Source organism: Echinops telfairi, unplaced genomic scaffold (genome assembly GCF_000313985.2).
Source record: "Echinops telfairi isolate 266 unplaced genomic scaffold, ASM31398v2 ScPeMD7_7469;HRSCAF=8507_1, whole genome shotgun sequence".
Classification (NCBI taxonomy): Eukaryota; Metazoa; Chordata; class Mammalia; order Afrosoricida; family Tenrecidae; genus Echinops; species Echinops telfairi.
Window position 1 is genome coordinate 139,528,857 of NW_022111373.1, and position 17,555 is coordinate 139,546,411.

The window sequence follows — 17,555 nt, forward strand, 5'->3', positions numbered from 1 at the left end:
AGGTCTGATAAGGTAATGTTCTAATTAATTACCATCCCTGTGAAACACCAATGCTAGATTAGAGATAACGTTGCAAATGTCTTTTCTGTTGATGCTTATTAGCTAGACAATAGATCATCCTTCAGGTCTGATTCATAATTGGTTATTAACCTCCCCTTTACTGGTTGGAAACAAATGGGCATGGTTCTTGACTGAAAAAAAAAAAAAACTAGAGAAAAACAGAGTACTGAAAAATAAGACTTAAAAAGCTTCAGTTTTATTGAAAGAAAATGTAGTAGAAAAGGATACTTTACTTTAGTAAAACTGTCTTTGTTATTAAATTAGTTTTTACTCTTTTTGAAATATTGCTTTATTTTACTTTACCCAGCATTTTAAGCAAAGGAAACACTATTAACTTAAATCAATAGGGGGGGTATTAAGTAATAAACTGTGATATGTAACACAGGGTGATTTGCATCTCCAAAGAGCTATATTCAGATGGTAGCCCCAGCTAGAAAGACGCCATGGTGGCATAATGGTTACATGTTGGGTTGCTAACTTGAAGATCAGTAGTTCAAAGCCACTGACCACTCCTAAGGAAAAAGACAGGACTCTCTACTCCTGTAAAGATTTACAGTCTTGGAAATTCACAGGGACAGTTGTACAGTATCTTATAGAGTTGCTGTGAGTTGGTGTTGACTCAATAGCAGTGAGTTTGGTTTTTATTTGAACTGCAGATACTTTGAATGTGACCTTATTTGGAAGGAGATTATCAGTAGATGTGATAAGTAAACACGAGGTCATCGTGGAGTACCAACCCCTAAACAAAACAAAACAAAACACCCTCACTGACATCGAGTTGATTTTGACTCATACGAATCCTATGGCCAAAATACAATGTCCCCACGGGTTTCTGAGGACTCAAGTCTCCATAGGAGCTGAAAGCCTCATCTTCATTCTTAGGGGCAGCGGGTGGGTTCGGATTTCTGACCTTGCAGTTATCAGACGTAAGTGTCACCCAATATGCCATAAGGGGTCCTTGGGGTGGGACATAATTTAATACGTTATGGTGCCCTTATACAATGAGGATAACATACATAGAGACAAAAATATACATAGGGAGGACAACAGGTGAACTCAAAGGTCGAGACTGAAGCGATGGATCAACATATCAAAGAACATCATCTGAGCTGTGATGTTGGCAAAGAATATTGGCAGTACCATGGGCCGCCAAAAGAAAAAGCAAACCTATTTTGGAAGAAGGATAGCCAGCTATTCTGCAGCAGCAAGAACGCAATGACTTTGCCTCCTGTGATTTGGACAGACCAGTCCCAGGAAGAGGACATCCTGCTTGGTGAAACAGTTATTGCTGTTGGTAGGTGCCATTGAGTCAACCCCAATGCAGAGCCTTTGCACAAGAGAACGAAACACTGCACCTTCCGGCACTATCCGCACAATTGTTCCTGTGCCTCAGCCCATTGATGTAGCTGCTCTGTCAACCCATCTCATTGAAGGCCTTCTCCTTTTTCTCTGCCCCTTCATTTGACCAAACATGGTGTCCTTTCCCAGGGACTTGTGTCTCCTGCAAATATGTCCACAGTATGTAAGATGAAGTCTTGCCATCCTTGCCGCTAAGGAGCACCTCACTTCTTCCAATAGAGATCAGTTTGTTCCCTTTAGCAGTCCATGATACTTTCAATTTTTTTCTCCAGTACCACACATTCAAATGAATTGATTCTTCGACAGTCTTCCTTATTCAATGTCCAACTTTCACATACATATGATGCAGTAGAGAATACCCTGGCTTGGGTTAGGGCATCTTGCTAACTTAATTGGGCATCAAAAAAAGAGGAAGACCCAGGCCAAGATGGATTGACCCAGTGACTACTATATGGGTTCACACATAACAATAATAGTGAGGTGGGGCAGAACCAGACAGTGCTTTGTTCTCTTCCATGTAAGTTGCCATGAGTTGGAACTGACTAGCTGGCCACTAACAACAACAGGAATAATAAGAAGCTACGAGAGGAGAGTGGGACAAACATAAGCTCAGAGATCTCAGAAGGCAACAACATTGCCAGCATCCTGATTTCTGATGGCCATTGCCTGGAACTACCAGAGCATAAATCACTATTGTTGTAAACCCCCCATACTGCGGTACTTCTTTACAACAGTCCTGGAAATGACTACAGTAAGTAACACACACTGATTTCTAAGACAACGAATCCTTGCAGGGGCAGAACTGCGTCATCTCTCTTCTCTGGAGCAGCTAGTGGGTTTGAAGCTCCAACCTCATGCTTAACAGCACAGCACTCACTTAGCAGTGCCATCAGAATTCCTTCAAGTGTTCCAAACTCACTGCCCCAAAGTTGATTTTGACCCAGTGTGAGCCCCTCTAGAGTTTCCAACATTTTAGTGAGTATAAATTAGCTAGTGGCTGGAAAGTCTCCCATCTGAGTGCTAATTGCCATTGGTTATGAGCAGGAGGTACAAGAAAATCTGTTTTTTTCATTGCCTCCGAGCATTTTCCCTTTCTTCTCTCCCCCTCTCTCTCTCTTTATGATCTTGAGGACCTCTCTCTCTCATCCTTATCCAATTAATTTTGTCATTACATTGAAGATCCGCTTGCATGAGATTTATTTTTTTAATGACTTAGAAGATTAATTTGGAAGAACCGAGTATATTACTTTTCCTGTTGAGTAGGTAGAAAATGAGGTCAGCAATCAAAGTTTTAGCTGGCTTCACTCGGGGCCCTGTCAACCCAGGAGGCTTTGTGCTGCAGTTCCAGGATGACACTCGTGCTTGCTGCTCCGGAGAAGCAGGACATGCGTGCTGCATCACCATTATCTCGGCTCGAGAGGATCCACTCAGCTGAAGTGAGAGAGCAGCAGCTTGGAAGTCTGCATTCCCATTCCACTGCAGCTTCCCGGAAGGCCTTTTTTCCTCAGGCACTCAATTACTTAAATTATAGAACTGGCAGCGACTTTCAATTCTTAAAAAAGCTAATTGAATGTAGACTTATGAGATGTGGGATTTGCAATGCTCCGGGGTGTGTGCTCATTTCCATCGGGATTTAAAAGTCAACATATCCAGACAGCAGACCAGGTGCCTTTCTCAGGGTAGACAGAAAAAGAGAGGAGAAGTAGTGGAGGTTTGCTGCTGTCCTCGGCAGATCTGCAATGGATCATGCTGAAGTCAGGTCTGGCAGCCCGCTGTTGCTAGTTAGGTAATGTGAGTGGATGTCCTGTGAACAGAGTAGGCCCTCTCTGTCAAAGCAGTGACCTCTCAGAAGCCGATTGCCAAGACCCCCTTCCATGTGCCTCTGAGGGGGTTCAAACCATCACATTTTCAGCCAGGAGTCAAGCACTTAACCAGTTCCTCCTCAAAAGAATTCCTGCAGACCCACTATGGTGTCCAACTGGCAATCATATTGGAGACTGAATAAACCACCATTGGGACATGCATCAGGAAAAACAACAACCCCTTCAAATTCCCATAGCAAGATAGAGCAGAAATAAAGAAGACCAGAGACTGAGGAAGCTCTAAAGAGTACCGAAAGTGGCCATGGACTGGATGTAGTGCTTAATCCTCAGGGACCTTTGGTAGCAATCTACATTTCAAAGACAGTTTTTATTTAATGTTTTTGTTTTTTGTTAGGAGAAAAAACAGCAAAAAACCTTTAGTCCACTACCCAAATTCAACAACTCAGAAGGAATATAAAATTGCTGGCAGTTGTGGTTAACATGCTATTCTTCTTATTCAAGTTCGTTAGAAAATATTACTTATTAGGAGATATTTTAAATAGTACAATTGCTAAATGCTTAAAGTTATATTAAATAACCTTTGTTTTATTGTTTGTGAGGGAATATTTACTATAGAAACCACCACTTACCTCATATACCATTTAGAACTATGTAATGGAGACATTATAGGATATAGAATTAAACCAAACAAAAATCCTGAATATCCATAGTGAAGGGCATATAGTAAAATAATTTCCCTCTCAAGATCACATCAGTATATGATTTGAAAAGGAGTTTCTAAATAGTCATTTTCCTTGTTTTTGGTGAATAAACTTATTTTATTGTGCATATCTTGGCAAAAAATATCTACTATTTTCCTCCTTAATTTCAAAAAACAAATATTGGCTTACTGCTATGATTCAGGCATAGTGCTAGGTTTGAGGAAAAGCAGAGGTGAAAAACTTGAAATTCCTCTTAAGATATATGTAATTTAATGGTGAGAAGAAATATATAAATATAGATATAATACAATATAGTAAATTATCTAGGAATATATGGAAATATAGATTCTACCAGCTCACAATGTCCATCCTGCCATCATTTAATATAACCCCACTCTGGGGACTCAAAGCCCATCTGTAGGCAACTAGACATCTCCTTACAGAAGGGGGGGGGGGGGGCGAGCCAGTCAGGATGCACTGTAGCAATGATGAAACACACAACTTTCCTCCAGTTCTTTAATGCTCTCCCCCCAGCCAAATTCTTCCTTACAAATTCAGCTAGACCAGAGGATGTACACTGGTACTGGAACTGGAAACACAGGGAATCCAGGACAGATGATCCCTCAGGACCAGTGGTGAGAGTGGCAATACTGGGAGATGGAGGGAAGGTGGGTTAGAGAGGGGAACAGATTACAAGGGTCTACATATAACCTCCTTCCTGGGGGACGGACAACAGAAAAGTGGGTGAAGGGAGACATCGGTCAGTGTAAGATATGACAAAATAATAACAATTTATAAATTATCAAGGGTTCATGAGGGGGGTGGGGACGGGAGAGGAAAAAATGAGCTGATACCAAAGGCTCAAATAGAAAGAAAATGTTTTGAAAATGATGATTGGCAACAAATATACAAATGTGCTTGACACAATGGATGGATGGATGGATTGTGATAAGTTGCACTATCCCCCAATAAAATGATTAAAAAAAAATAACCCTACTCAACTTTATAGATGTTAATAGAACTTGGTTGTTGATCTTATACTTTCATTAATATGGCAAGTGTTAAATGAGTACCTACTATGTGTCAGCAATGGTTTGATGTGTTTGGAATATGGTAGGCCCTATATGAAACTGAGGTTCTGGAGAAGTATATTGAAAGTACCATGGACTGCTATAAATAAATCCCAATTTGTCTTGAAAGAAGTAAGGCGAGAGTACTCCTTAGAGGTAAGGAAGGAAAGATTTCATTTTGTCAGGAGAGACCAGTCCCTGGAGAAGGAAATGGTGCTTAATAAAGCAGAGGAGCAGAAAAAAGAGAAAGAGATGGATTGACACATGGATGCAACAATGGCCCAAGGCAGTGGTTCTCAACCTCTGGGTCACAACCCCTTTGGGGGTTGAACGACCCTTTTACAGGGTTCAGCCAATTCATAACAGTAGCAAAACTACAGTTATGAAGTATCAACAAATATGATTTTATGGTTGGAGGTTCACCACAACAGGAGGAACTGTATTAAAGGGTCGTGGCATTAGGAAGATTGAGAACCACTGATATATAAGGTATTGATATGTGCTATGGACTAGAATAGACCAGGACAGAAGTGATGGAGAGGGATTGTTGTTTAGATAAGGTGGTCATGAAGGGCCTCTTGATAAAGGGCCATTTAAGCATTGAGCTGAAGCAGTCAAAGTTCAAGCCAGGAAAACTGAAGATTGCAGATGTAAGTAAAATCTGTATCTTTTGGAAGAACTGAAAATAGGCCAATGATGCTGGGGGACAGAGAGTCACAGAACAAAGAAAAAGAAGTATAAAAGAAAGCCAGAACACTAGTCAGGGGCCAACTCCTGTAGATCTTAGAGCATGGGAAGGGTATGAATATTTTGAACGTGATGAAGACGGGGTCGTACAGAGTGGAGAGGAGTGGTCTATAACAATTTGACATTTCTAAAGAATGACCATTTATTGAGGGTAAGCAGGGCTCAGGGACCAAGTCCTGAAAAAGTTACTGAAATCATAGGGGATAGATTATGGTGGCTCATATTAGGATTCCTCATTATCAACACTGGTAATTATTTGAATAGGTAATTCTTATACAATAGAATGTTTAGAAGAATCCATGGTCTCTTTTTCTAAGATTCCAGTAGTAACCCCACATTTGTGATAACAAAAATGTCTCTAGACACTGCCAATATTCCTTGGGGACATACTACTGTCTATACTGGTGTATAAGCCGAGTTTTTCAGCACATATTTTGTGCAGTTTTTGTGGTAAAATTAGGTGCCTTGCCTGATATTCGGGTTGGCATATACTTGAACATATACAGTGATCACTCTCAGTGGAGAATTATTGGTTTATTGGATGGCAGTGGTGGTGAAAGAGGCTAAATCCTGGCTATTTATTAAAGGAAGAACTATTTGTCACTTGAATGTGAGTGTAAGAAATATAAATCCAGATGACTCCAAAGTCTCTTAAGTAAGGACATCCACTTATATTGGAGGTTACCGGCTGATAGTGAGGCAACAAATCCATCCCTGAAGGGATATCTGTTACGTCCAGCTTAACATTCATTTATAAGACACAAGCTACTACCATCTATAGTCTGTATCTATTTCTCTAGATTCTTATATATTGTGTCTTCCTAAAAGAGTCCTGGTGGTATCAAAGATTATTCCACTGAGCTCCTGGTTGTAACATTAGTACAACTAGCCATTTTGTAGAAGCAATATGAGGTTATCTTTTCCAATAAAGATTTATCGTCTTGGAAACCAAAAAGAGCTCTTCTACTCCTTCCTACAACCTTTTACTGTCTTCATGAATGATGTTCTTGACATTCTCCCCCAGTTTATCAGGTCATCTGTCATTAGAATTCAATGCATCAAATCTATCTTGAAATGGTTTTGAAATTCAGCTGAGATTGATAGAAGGTTGTATTTTGGCACCTGTGGACTTGTTTTAATTTTTGTTCAGTTTTCCTCTGAATTTGCATAAGAAAAATTGATGGTCTGTTCCACAGTTTTTGCAGTCAGGACCTGTCAGTAAATGAAGACCCTGATAGCTCCACTCCCACCATCATTACCAAAGTCAGGCCACCATGGTTGGCTCCCCGCCAAAAAGCTATCTCCTGTTCAGTCACATTTTTGGTGCCCGTGTACTTGAGGGCCCCATCTACAAGCAGTTTCCCTGACAACGTTCTGTTAGTTTAGGCTTTCACTATTTGAAAATACGTTAGAGCTGTGCATAACGTTTTCAGCAGCTTCTTCCTCTGAAGTGGGGAGCTGAGCCCTTTCTCCTTGCATGTTCATAGTATGGAAGCTCCTGTGAAGCAAGCTTACTTTGAGTGACCCTGCTGGCATTTAAAATATGATGCTTCCAGCATCACGGCAACACACAAGCCACCACAGTATAAGAAAGTGAAGAAAGTGAAGGTTATTAAAAAGATAGGGAAAAAGAAGCTCTAAGTGGATGTCAGAAGAGGCTCTAAAACTTGCTCTTAACTTTAAAATAGCTAAAGCAACTGGTAGAAAGGATGACGTCAAGGAGATGGATAGAACATTTGGAAGGGCACTTCAAGAAGACAAAACTAAGAATTATAACAAAATGTGCAAGAAACTAGAAAGTGAAAGAAAAGAACATGCTTAGCTTATCTGAAACAAAAATTCAGGACAAAATTCAAGCCTCAAATTGCAATTTTGAAAGATTCTATGGGCAAAATATTGAATGAAGCAGGAAACGCTAAGAGAAGATGAAAAGAATACACAGAATCACCGGACCAGAAAAAAACTAGTCAACAGTCCACCGTTTCAGGAGGTAGCATATAAGCAAGAATCAATGGTGCTGAAGGATGAAGTTCAAGCAGCATTGAATGCATTAGCCAAAACCAAGGATCCAGGAATTGACAGAATAGCCATTGAACTGTTTCAGAAAGCTGATGAATCACTGGAAACACTCACTCATGTATGCCAGGAAATTTGGTAAAGAGCTACCTGGACAACTGACTGGCAGAGATCCAAATTTGTGCCCATTCCAAAGAAAAGTGCCCCAACAGAATGCCCCGTCTATTGAATGATGCCATTGATGTGCATGAGTACACCTTTTTCTTTAGATAATCCAATGGTTACAGCAGCATATTGACAGGGAACTGCCAGAAGCTCAGGTCAGATTCAGAGGAGGGTGTGGAACAAGGGATATCAATGCTGATGTCAAGTGCATCTTCTTTAATTGTCTTTCCTTGACGATGCAAAAGTATTCCACTGTGTGGGCCATAAAAAACTGTGGATGACCTTGAGAAGAATGGGAATTGCAGAACACGTCATTGTGTTCATTTGGAACTTGAATATGGATCAAGAGGCAGTTATGTGAAGAGAACAAGGGAATACGGCAGGGATTAAAGTCTGGAGAGGTGAGCCTCAGGGTTGTTTATTCTCATGATACTTGTCCAATCCATATGCTAAGCAATTTATTAGAGAAGATGGCTTATTTGAAGAAGGGTGTGGCATAAAGATTGAAGTAAATCTTATTAACAATCTGCGGTACGCAGATAACTCAACCTTGCCTGCTGAAAATGATGAAGAATTTTTACTTGCTGATGAAGATCAAGGATTGTAGCCTTCACTATGAATTGCAGCTTAATGTAAGGCAGACAAAAATTGTCACAATTGGATGAATAGTTAACCTCATGATAAGCAGAGAGAAGGTTGACGTTGTTAAGAATTTTGTCTTCCTTGAATCCACAACCAAACTCATGGAAGCCACTGTAAGAAGATCAACATTTGCATTGCATTAAGTAAATCTGCTGCACAAGATCTCTGTTGAGTATTGAAGAGAAGGATGTTTCTTTGAGGACTAAGGTGCGCCTGGTTCAAGCCATGGTATTCTCTACTGCATCATATGCATGTGGAAATCAAACATTGAATAGGGAAGACTGCAAAAGAATAAATGCTTTTGAATTGGGGTGTTGGAGACCAATATTGAAAGTACCATGAACTGCTAGAAGGGTAAACAATTTGCATTGGAATAAGTAAGGCCAGAGTGTTCCTTAGAGGCAAAAATGATAAGATTCCAAGTTAGCTCCAACCCAAAGCAACCCTATGCATGCTTTGGACATATTTTCAGGAAAGATCAATCCCTGGAGTAGGAGATCATGTACAGTAGAGGGGCACTGAAAAACAGGAGGGCCTTCAAGAACATGGATTGACACAGTGGCTGCATTAACAGGCCCAGGCATGAGAACAATTGTGAGGATGGTGCAGGACTGCATAGTGTACATAAGGTTGCTGCAGGTTGGAGCTGACCTGATGGCACCTAACAGCAACAACAATAACAACAACAATAGCAGCAGCAACAACCTTGTCCTATGGAGTTGATACGAGTTCAAATGGACTCAATGACAGTACTTGGGTGCTTTCTGAGCAGTGCTGTTATTAAGTGCCATCGAGTCAGTTCCAAACTTTATACACAACAGAATGAAGCATTGCTTGGCCCTGTGTCCTCGTTACAATTGTTCCTCTGCTCGAGCCTATCTTTCCCTTTGGTAACGTACATGTTGTTGCTGTTAAGTGCTATCGAGTCAGTTCCAAGTCATGTACATTTTATGCACAACAGAATGAAACTTCACTTGGCCCTGCACCAGCCTCACAATTGTTATTAAGTTTGAGCCCATTGTTACAGGCTCCGTGTCTATCCATCCTGTTGAATGTTTTCCCCGTTTGTTGCTTCCAGTCTACTTTACCAAACACGAGATCCTCCTCCAGGGACTGGTCTATTCTGATACTACTTAGACTACATCCGAAGTACTTGAGTCTCATCATTCTTGCTTCTAAGGAACATTCTGACTGCAATTCCTCCAAGACTAATTGTTCTGTTGGTACTCCATGGTTCTTTCAATATTCTTCTCCAGAACCATTATTTAAATGCATTCGGTCTTATTCAATGTCCAACTTTCACAGGTATATGAAAAATGCCATGTCTTTGGTTGGGTGGACCTTGCTTTACAATTATTTAAAGAGGTCTTGTGAATCAGAGATATGCAATGCATTACATCCTTTTATTTCTTGACTGCTGCTTCCATGAGCATTGCTTATGGATCCAAACAAGATAACATTCTTGACAACTTTAACTCTTTACATTGAGCTGTAATCCACACTGAAGGCTGGGATACTTAAACTTCATCAGCAAGTTTATGTCTTTTTCAGTTAATAAGGTTGTGCTATTTGCATATCACAGGTTGTTAATAAGACTTTCCTCCAATCCTAATTCTGCATTTTTCTTCATATAATCCAGTTTATTTACCCAGCATACAGCTTGAACAATTATGATGGTAGCATTTAACCATAACACATACTCTTATTGACAAAAAACCTTGCAACAGTCCCTTGTTTTGTTTGCACAACTACCTTTTGATGCATATACAGGATTTTCATAAGCAGAATTACATGTTCTGGAGTTTGTTGTGATCTGGAGTTTTTTATGATCCACACTGTGGACCATAATTTACATAGTTCTCTTTGATAACATATCTTAGATATGTTGAAAATCATTTTGCAAGACCTGTGTTTGAACTTAAGATACAATTATCAGACATTACTTTTGCTACTTTTCATCACAATGTCCTAAAGCAAGAGCTAGTTTGCTCTCCATATCCTGCATCTGTCAGACCCCCTAAAAAGAGGACAGGAATCAGACAGAACTTGAAGTGAGATAGTTGGAGAAGGTCCCTGTGGATTTTACAAGGTCATGAAACATTCCATTCAGATGCTTTTCAGAGAGATGAACATGGGCCAGATAGGCATATATATGGTATAATTGGAATAGACAGTTCTGATAAATGTGGAGTGAGTGGTAAGAATCTTTTATTTATTTGTGGCTGAGAATGGCAATAAATAAGGCTGAAGTACCATTGGTTTGGAATGGGCTTAAGTGCTAAAGAGGTTAAATCTAGTTCTATAGGATCAAGCCATTGAGATTAAATGTCTTTCTGCACTTTAGAGAGATGGTTCGGACGATGATGTAGAGTTTGTTGGAAGCAGCATGTGCTGTTTGAAACCATTTTACACAAGGCAATAAAGGAAGGATAAACAATGCACATCCTGTAAATGCAGTATGATGAGGTCAAGTTCAACTAAAATACAAAATCTCTTTCTACCCACTCTTCTTTCTCTTTGGTTCCTGTTAAAACAAATGTCAATGTAAATGCAATGAAGCATGAAGTAAAATGGCATGTATTAGACAGAGAAGCAGTTAATGTTCAATCACTTGCCTAAACCTGAAAACATCAATTGTGACTTTTAGATGTCAAACATTGTCTTGTTATGGAAGATAGGAACAAACCCACATTTTATATATTAAAATACAATTTGGAACAGTATATCCAATATTTTTCATATGGGTAGTTTTATCTTTACTTCTTTGAGTTCATTGTTTATAAATTAAAATAGGAATCATAATAGCTAAATTTTATTAAGTATTCAACCTACACTAAGCAGCTTAATCATTTTAAGATAGCTAATCTTCAGAATGCAGAATAATTTTTAGTTGTATCTGCATTTTCCAGTGAAGAGGAGACTCACAAGGATGTGGTCACTTTTCAAGAGACATGCTGGGAGTGAAGAAATCAATACTGAAATCCATGTGAACAGGATCCACAAACATTATTTCATGAACCCCTTACTTTTCAGCTACACACATATTCATCTGGAGATGAAGCTCTGAAATAAGAGTAGAAGGAAAGAGAAGCTTCATTACTGGAGGTAGGAAGACTGGAAGAAGAAGAAGAAGATGAAGAAGAAGAAGAAGAAGAACAAGAACAAGAAAATGTCAATGATTTTTGAGGTCACCTTGGTTAGCAGAGTTAATTCAGAAACCATTTTCAGAGAGAGAAAATGTCTATAGAACAAATAGGTATACTGGGAATGTAAGCTTTGAAAGTTTATCAAATGAATTGCTCTTTTCTGGGGGTAAATTTTGGACTTGTACATTTAGATAGCATAGAGTAACTTTTTGTGTGTGTGTTTTTAAAAGGAATGAGGTTTGAAACTTTCAAAAATGCAACAATACTCATGCAGCAGAGAGCCTGATTTCTATGCCAATGACATTTTTCAAGAAGTACTGTTTTTGACCTATGCTCATCCAAACTCAAATCATTCCATGTTTCATGTTCTTCCTAAGGTGTCCATATTTTTCCCTATAGCACTAGATAGTTATACTCTTTCCTGATTGATAGCTTGCCTTTTATCAACCAAACTAAGGGGGAGACAAGATGGATTTGGGAGAAGTTCATTCTCTAAGTAGCTGGTGCTCTGTGAGATAGAAACCTCGAGAGCCGAACATCAATCGAAATTCTTCACATTTACTCTAATTCAGAGAATCAAGTTACACTTACAGGAAATGACTGATGTACACACCACAGTATTTTAACACTTTAAAAATAAAACATATGCATTTGTATATGTAAAATCCCTTTTCAAAATCCACTGCCATCAAGTAGTTTGTGTCATTTCAAGTAGATGCTGGAATGTTTAATGGAGTTAGGCATAGAAAATGGTTTGATTAAACCCTTAAACAGGAACTCTGATGGAGTAGTGGGTTATACAATGGGATGTTACCCCCAAGGTCAGTAGTTTAAAGCCACTAGCCACTCCAAGAGAGAAAGAAGACTTTCTATTCCCCAAAAGAGTAGAAAGAGTCTCAGAAATTCACAGGGTAGTTCTACCCTGTTGTATCAGGGCACTATTAGTCAGATTCAATTCCATACCAGTGAGAAAAACCCTTAACTTCATTCTAATGATTCATTTTTGGGCTCTGCACTTAGAACACCGTCTACAACATATTGGTTGTTGTTCCATGCTTTCTAATAAGTTCTGAATCATAGCAACCCAATCTATGCACAAAATAATGGAAAGAAAAAAAGAAAAAGAAAAAAGCCTAATCTTGGACCATCCTCAGAATCATTGAAATGTTTTATTCCATTTTGGAAGCAACTGTTTCGGTTCATCACAAGGAGGGTCTTCCTCCTTTTCATAGACTATCTAGGTTATCCTTCAGTGTCTGATCCCTCCTGATAACAGGTCCAAACTATATGGGGGGGGGGATGGGGAAGGCACACATCCTTCTTTCTAAGTATTCTGGCTGGCTTTAATTCTTCCAAGACACACACATTCATTCTTCTCACAGTTCATGCTATATTTCACCTTATTCACCAAGACACTAACTCAAAAGCATCAATTACTCTTTGTTTTTCCTATCATTGCTAGCTTTCACATGCATAAGAGATGATCAAGATGGAAAATATCATGGCACTTGAGTCAAGTGCATCTTCTCTCGCTGCCATCAAGTTGATGCTGACTTACAATGACCTTATAGTACGGAATAGAACTGCCCCTGGGTGTTTCTGAGAGTATGGTTGTTTGCAGGAATAGAAAGCTTATCCCACAGAGCAGCTGGGGGTTTTGAACTGATGAACTTGTGTATCATAGTCCAAGGTATAACCACAATGTCACTAGAACTCTTAAGTGCATCTTAGATATTATTTTTCACAAAGCATAACACGATCTTAACTTTTTAAAACTTTAAAGATGTCTTTGGAAAATATTTTCCCCAAACAATACATTATTTAATTTTTAAACTACTCTTCACATGGGGTTGAGTAAATAGTAATTCAAGAATTCAAGCTAGAGCAGGACCTGAAGGTACAAGCAAGCTACACGAAGAACTGACTCACTCAAATGCCTGTGGTCTCCACTCTTGTCACACTACTGTCTTTTTTCTCAGTTTGTACCTATGCCCTCACGAGGATTTTGCTGTAATCAATTGACTGAGGAACTGAAAACTCATGCTGGGTTGACCAATGGGTCTGCATGATATCCAGGTACCACTTGAAAGTGGATAGCTATAGCCCCACAGCCTCTTCCTGCATCTCCCTGAAGGACACTGGTGAAGAGTAATTCTCCTAATGGTCACCTGATTATTCAGTTTGCTTGGAAGGAGAAATAGCAGAATATGTGACTGTAGTTTGATTCATGGGTGATGGCCAATAGCTTGGCTGGATGATCCTGGACTTGGAAGGCACATGATTGGAAAATTGTTGGCAAGAAGGTGTGTGGAAGAGGTACACAGATAGAACTCTCTGAGTGGGCCAAAATATTGAAGATATGTATGTCTCATGTCAACACTTTTCAAAGAGTTATCTCTAAAATGTAGAACTTAGACAATCAACTGGATAAATGGCACTTTCTGTGCAAACCAGTCATCCTCTTTCCCCCACCACTCATGCCTTTGGCCAAAATGCCCAATAGCAAAGTGTACATGGAGAGTATGTGTAGGATAAGCAACATGGACTGCCACTCATTAAGGCTGACTGAGCTACAGCCACTGCTGTGTGCCCAATCTGCCAGCAGCAGAGGAAAACATTGAGTTCAAGATACAGAACCGTCCCTTAAGGAATCAACCAGCAAAGTGGTGGCAGGTTGATCACTTAGGGCCATGTCCTTCATGGAAAGGGAAGTGTTTTGTTCTTAAAGGGATTTGCACTTACTCTGCATGTGAATTTTCTTTCTCAGTATGCAATGCCTGTGCCAAAACTACAATTACAGAACGTCTCATCCATGGGATCCTCCACACTATCACCTCAGTTCAAGGGACTCACTTCACAGCAAAGGCAGTGTGGCACTGGGACCATGCTCAGGGAATCCACTGTTCTTGCGGTGGTCTCCAGCACCCTAAAGCAGCGGCTTGACACCAGGATTGAATGGACTTCTAAAGACACAATTATAGTATAGGGTTAGTGGTAATACCTTGTAAAGTTAGGAAAATAGTGTCTAGGATGATAACCACTATCAGGCTTCTAATTATGAGTACTTACAGAAGTTCAAAGCCACCAGCTGCTCCGTAGGAAGAAGATGAGGCTTTATACTTCTGTAAAGAGTTACAGTCTGAGAAACCCACAAGGGTAGTTCTACCCCGTCCTATAAGGTCACTCTAAGTCAGCATGGACTTGGTAGCAGGGAGTGAGTTTGGGGATTGTGATGTTGGTTAATCTTGAAAATATTGTGGACTGCCAGAAGAATGAGCAAATAAAGCCAGAATGCTCCTTAGCAGTGACGATGATTAGCTTTTAACCATTTTCTTTGGGATGTGATTAGGAAAGACAAGTTACTAGGCATTATATTTGGCAAGTTAGAGGGTCAATGAAAACGTGGGAATCCTTCAAGGAGATGGATTGATATGATCGCCGCAACAACGGACTCAAATGTACTAACTATTCAAAAGACGGGACAGGCCCGGCCAACATGTTTCCTGTTACATGTAAAGTCACTACCAGTTGGAGAAACTTTGATGGTAGCTAATAAGACTTGATAATGACCATCAACTTCAGCATATGTGTTGACTGGATTTAATCAGTCAGCTGTTGTGGTTTTGTGCTCATTGTCTTAGACTTCATCTTCTATCATTTCCCATAATAACCACATTTACAATTGACAGCAGTAACCGCTATGGTTTCCTAGCTATGTCATTTAAGTTTCAAAATCATAGACATAAATTGTATGTTTGAATATTGCTAACAAAATGTTGGAGAACACCAGTTTAGAGTTTTGAGGTGTACTCCTACTTGCTAAGGACACAAATGGAGAGCCATATAAAGTTGGCTGAGGCCTAAGGCCCTAAAACACGGTGACCTTGGGACCTAACATTATCAGGCACATCTTGAGGAGGACCAGCCCTCTGCTGTATTGATGTTTTCCTCAGGGTATACAGTTTTATTCCTCCTCATTTCATTATAATGCTGCACACATAGGCTACACCTAGCTGGGCTTCCAGGAATACCCATTAATTAGTCTAGCAATAATGTTCAACGTGTTCAATTAATTTTAAACCAACTGAAGTTCTAAATGTCCCTTTGTCATATTGGTTTTCTGTGTAGGGAGCTCAGTCAGGAGAAATGAAGAAAGACCTTACCCCCTTCTTTATGATGCCCAACCTGGAGAATTCTTCATTTAGGGTTTACAGCTGAACACTTTTAATTTTCTTTTTTCATTATATTTCCCCATTACTTTTTGACTCCTCCAGCTCTATGAGCAAAGGAGGACCTCAAAAAGTTAATGGACACATTCAATTATCTTCTAATCACCCCCCATTTTAATGAATTCTTCCTAGCCCCCTCTTATTTACTTCCCTAGATTCAAACGATAATTTATATTTCAATTATTTCCCCTTAAACAACTGAATACACAAACAGAAACATATTGCCTTCCAGTAAATTCTGGGGCCCCAATGCTGCAACATAGAACTTCACAGGATGGTAATTTCACAATTGACAGCTTGCAGAAGCAGATCAAGTGGCCTTTCTTCTGAAACACCCATCCCAAACTACCAAAGTCATTGCCAACAGGCCCATTTTCACTCCCAGGAGCCCATAGGGCAGGGTAGAGCTGCCCCTGTGGTTTTCCGAGAGTAACTCTTTACTGGAGTAGAAAGCCTTGCATTTCTCCCACAGAGCAGTTGATGATTTCGAACTGCTGACCTCACAGTCACCACTACCCCACAACTGGGTGGGTTCAAATCATCACCCTTTCAATCAAGTGATTAACCGCCAGTACCACTTTCCTCTTTAGTGCTTAGCTAATCCCTCAATCTATCCTTTCCTGTGCTTGCTATCTCCCTTGACCTTCTTGAGGATGTTGACTTCATCCTTGTTCATTCCTTGGAGTCGCCATCGTCCACTTTTCTTCTTCCCTTTACCATTATATTTTACTTCCCTGTTTAATTTGGTTTTGTTATCTTTTCCTTTTTCGGAATGCAACATCTATTGTTTTTTCCCATTTCTTTACTTGAATTCTACAATCCATGCACATTTTGTTTCATCTAATTGATTCCAATCCACACAGTGTAATGTAATGCATTACTTCTCTGTGTTTCATTTGCCTTCTTTTTGAACCCTTCATTCAACCAATCATGCACATTTTGTTTCATCTAATGGATTTCAATAAGTGTAGCATCACTTATTGCATAGCTTCCCTGTTTCCACTCTCCTTCCTGAAGAACACTTTCCTTTAAGTAAATGCTGCCTTCTTTTGACCCTCAAATGGCTGAGTACGCTAAGGTGTGCTGCCTCCCCAGTACCATTGTTCCCCTTACGGACATGCCTATTGCTTGTCAGAAAAGTGAGCCATGGTGGTGAGTTCATTTCCACGTTGGAAGAGTGAAAAAGGGCCGTAGACTTAGGCTTTCCACCAGTCTCTACCCAAAACCAGTAAGCCAGGTCTCTTTTATGATTTTCCCTCCACTCATTCCAGGACTTTACAATGTGATCTCTTTTATAGCAGTTTTTAGCAGTGAGCAGGCATTTAATTCTAGTCTCAAAGCCATGAGAACTGATGTTTGTCTGGTGTGTTCATCCACTAGACTAATGCTTCCAACTGTCTTCAACTTTATTTACTTTGGACAGAAACAGACCAATCATTTCACCTTTGGCGGTAGTTTCAAGCTTTTCTTTTCTTAAAAATAATCATTTTATTAGATTATAATTTATTATCATTTATACAACTCATCACAATCTGTACATACATCATCTGTGTCCAGCACTTTAGTACATATGTTGACTTCATCATTCTTATGACAC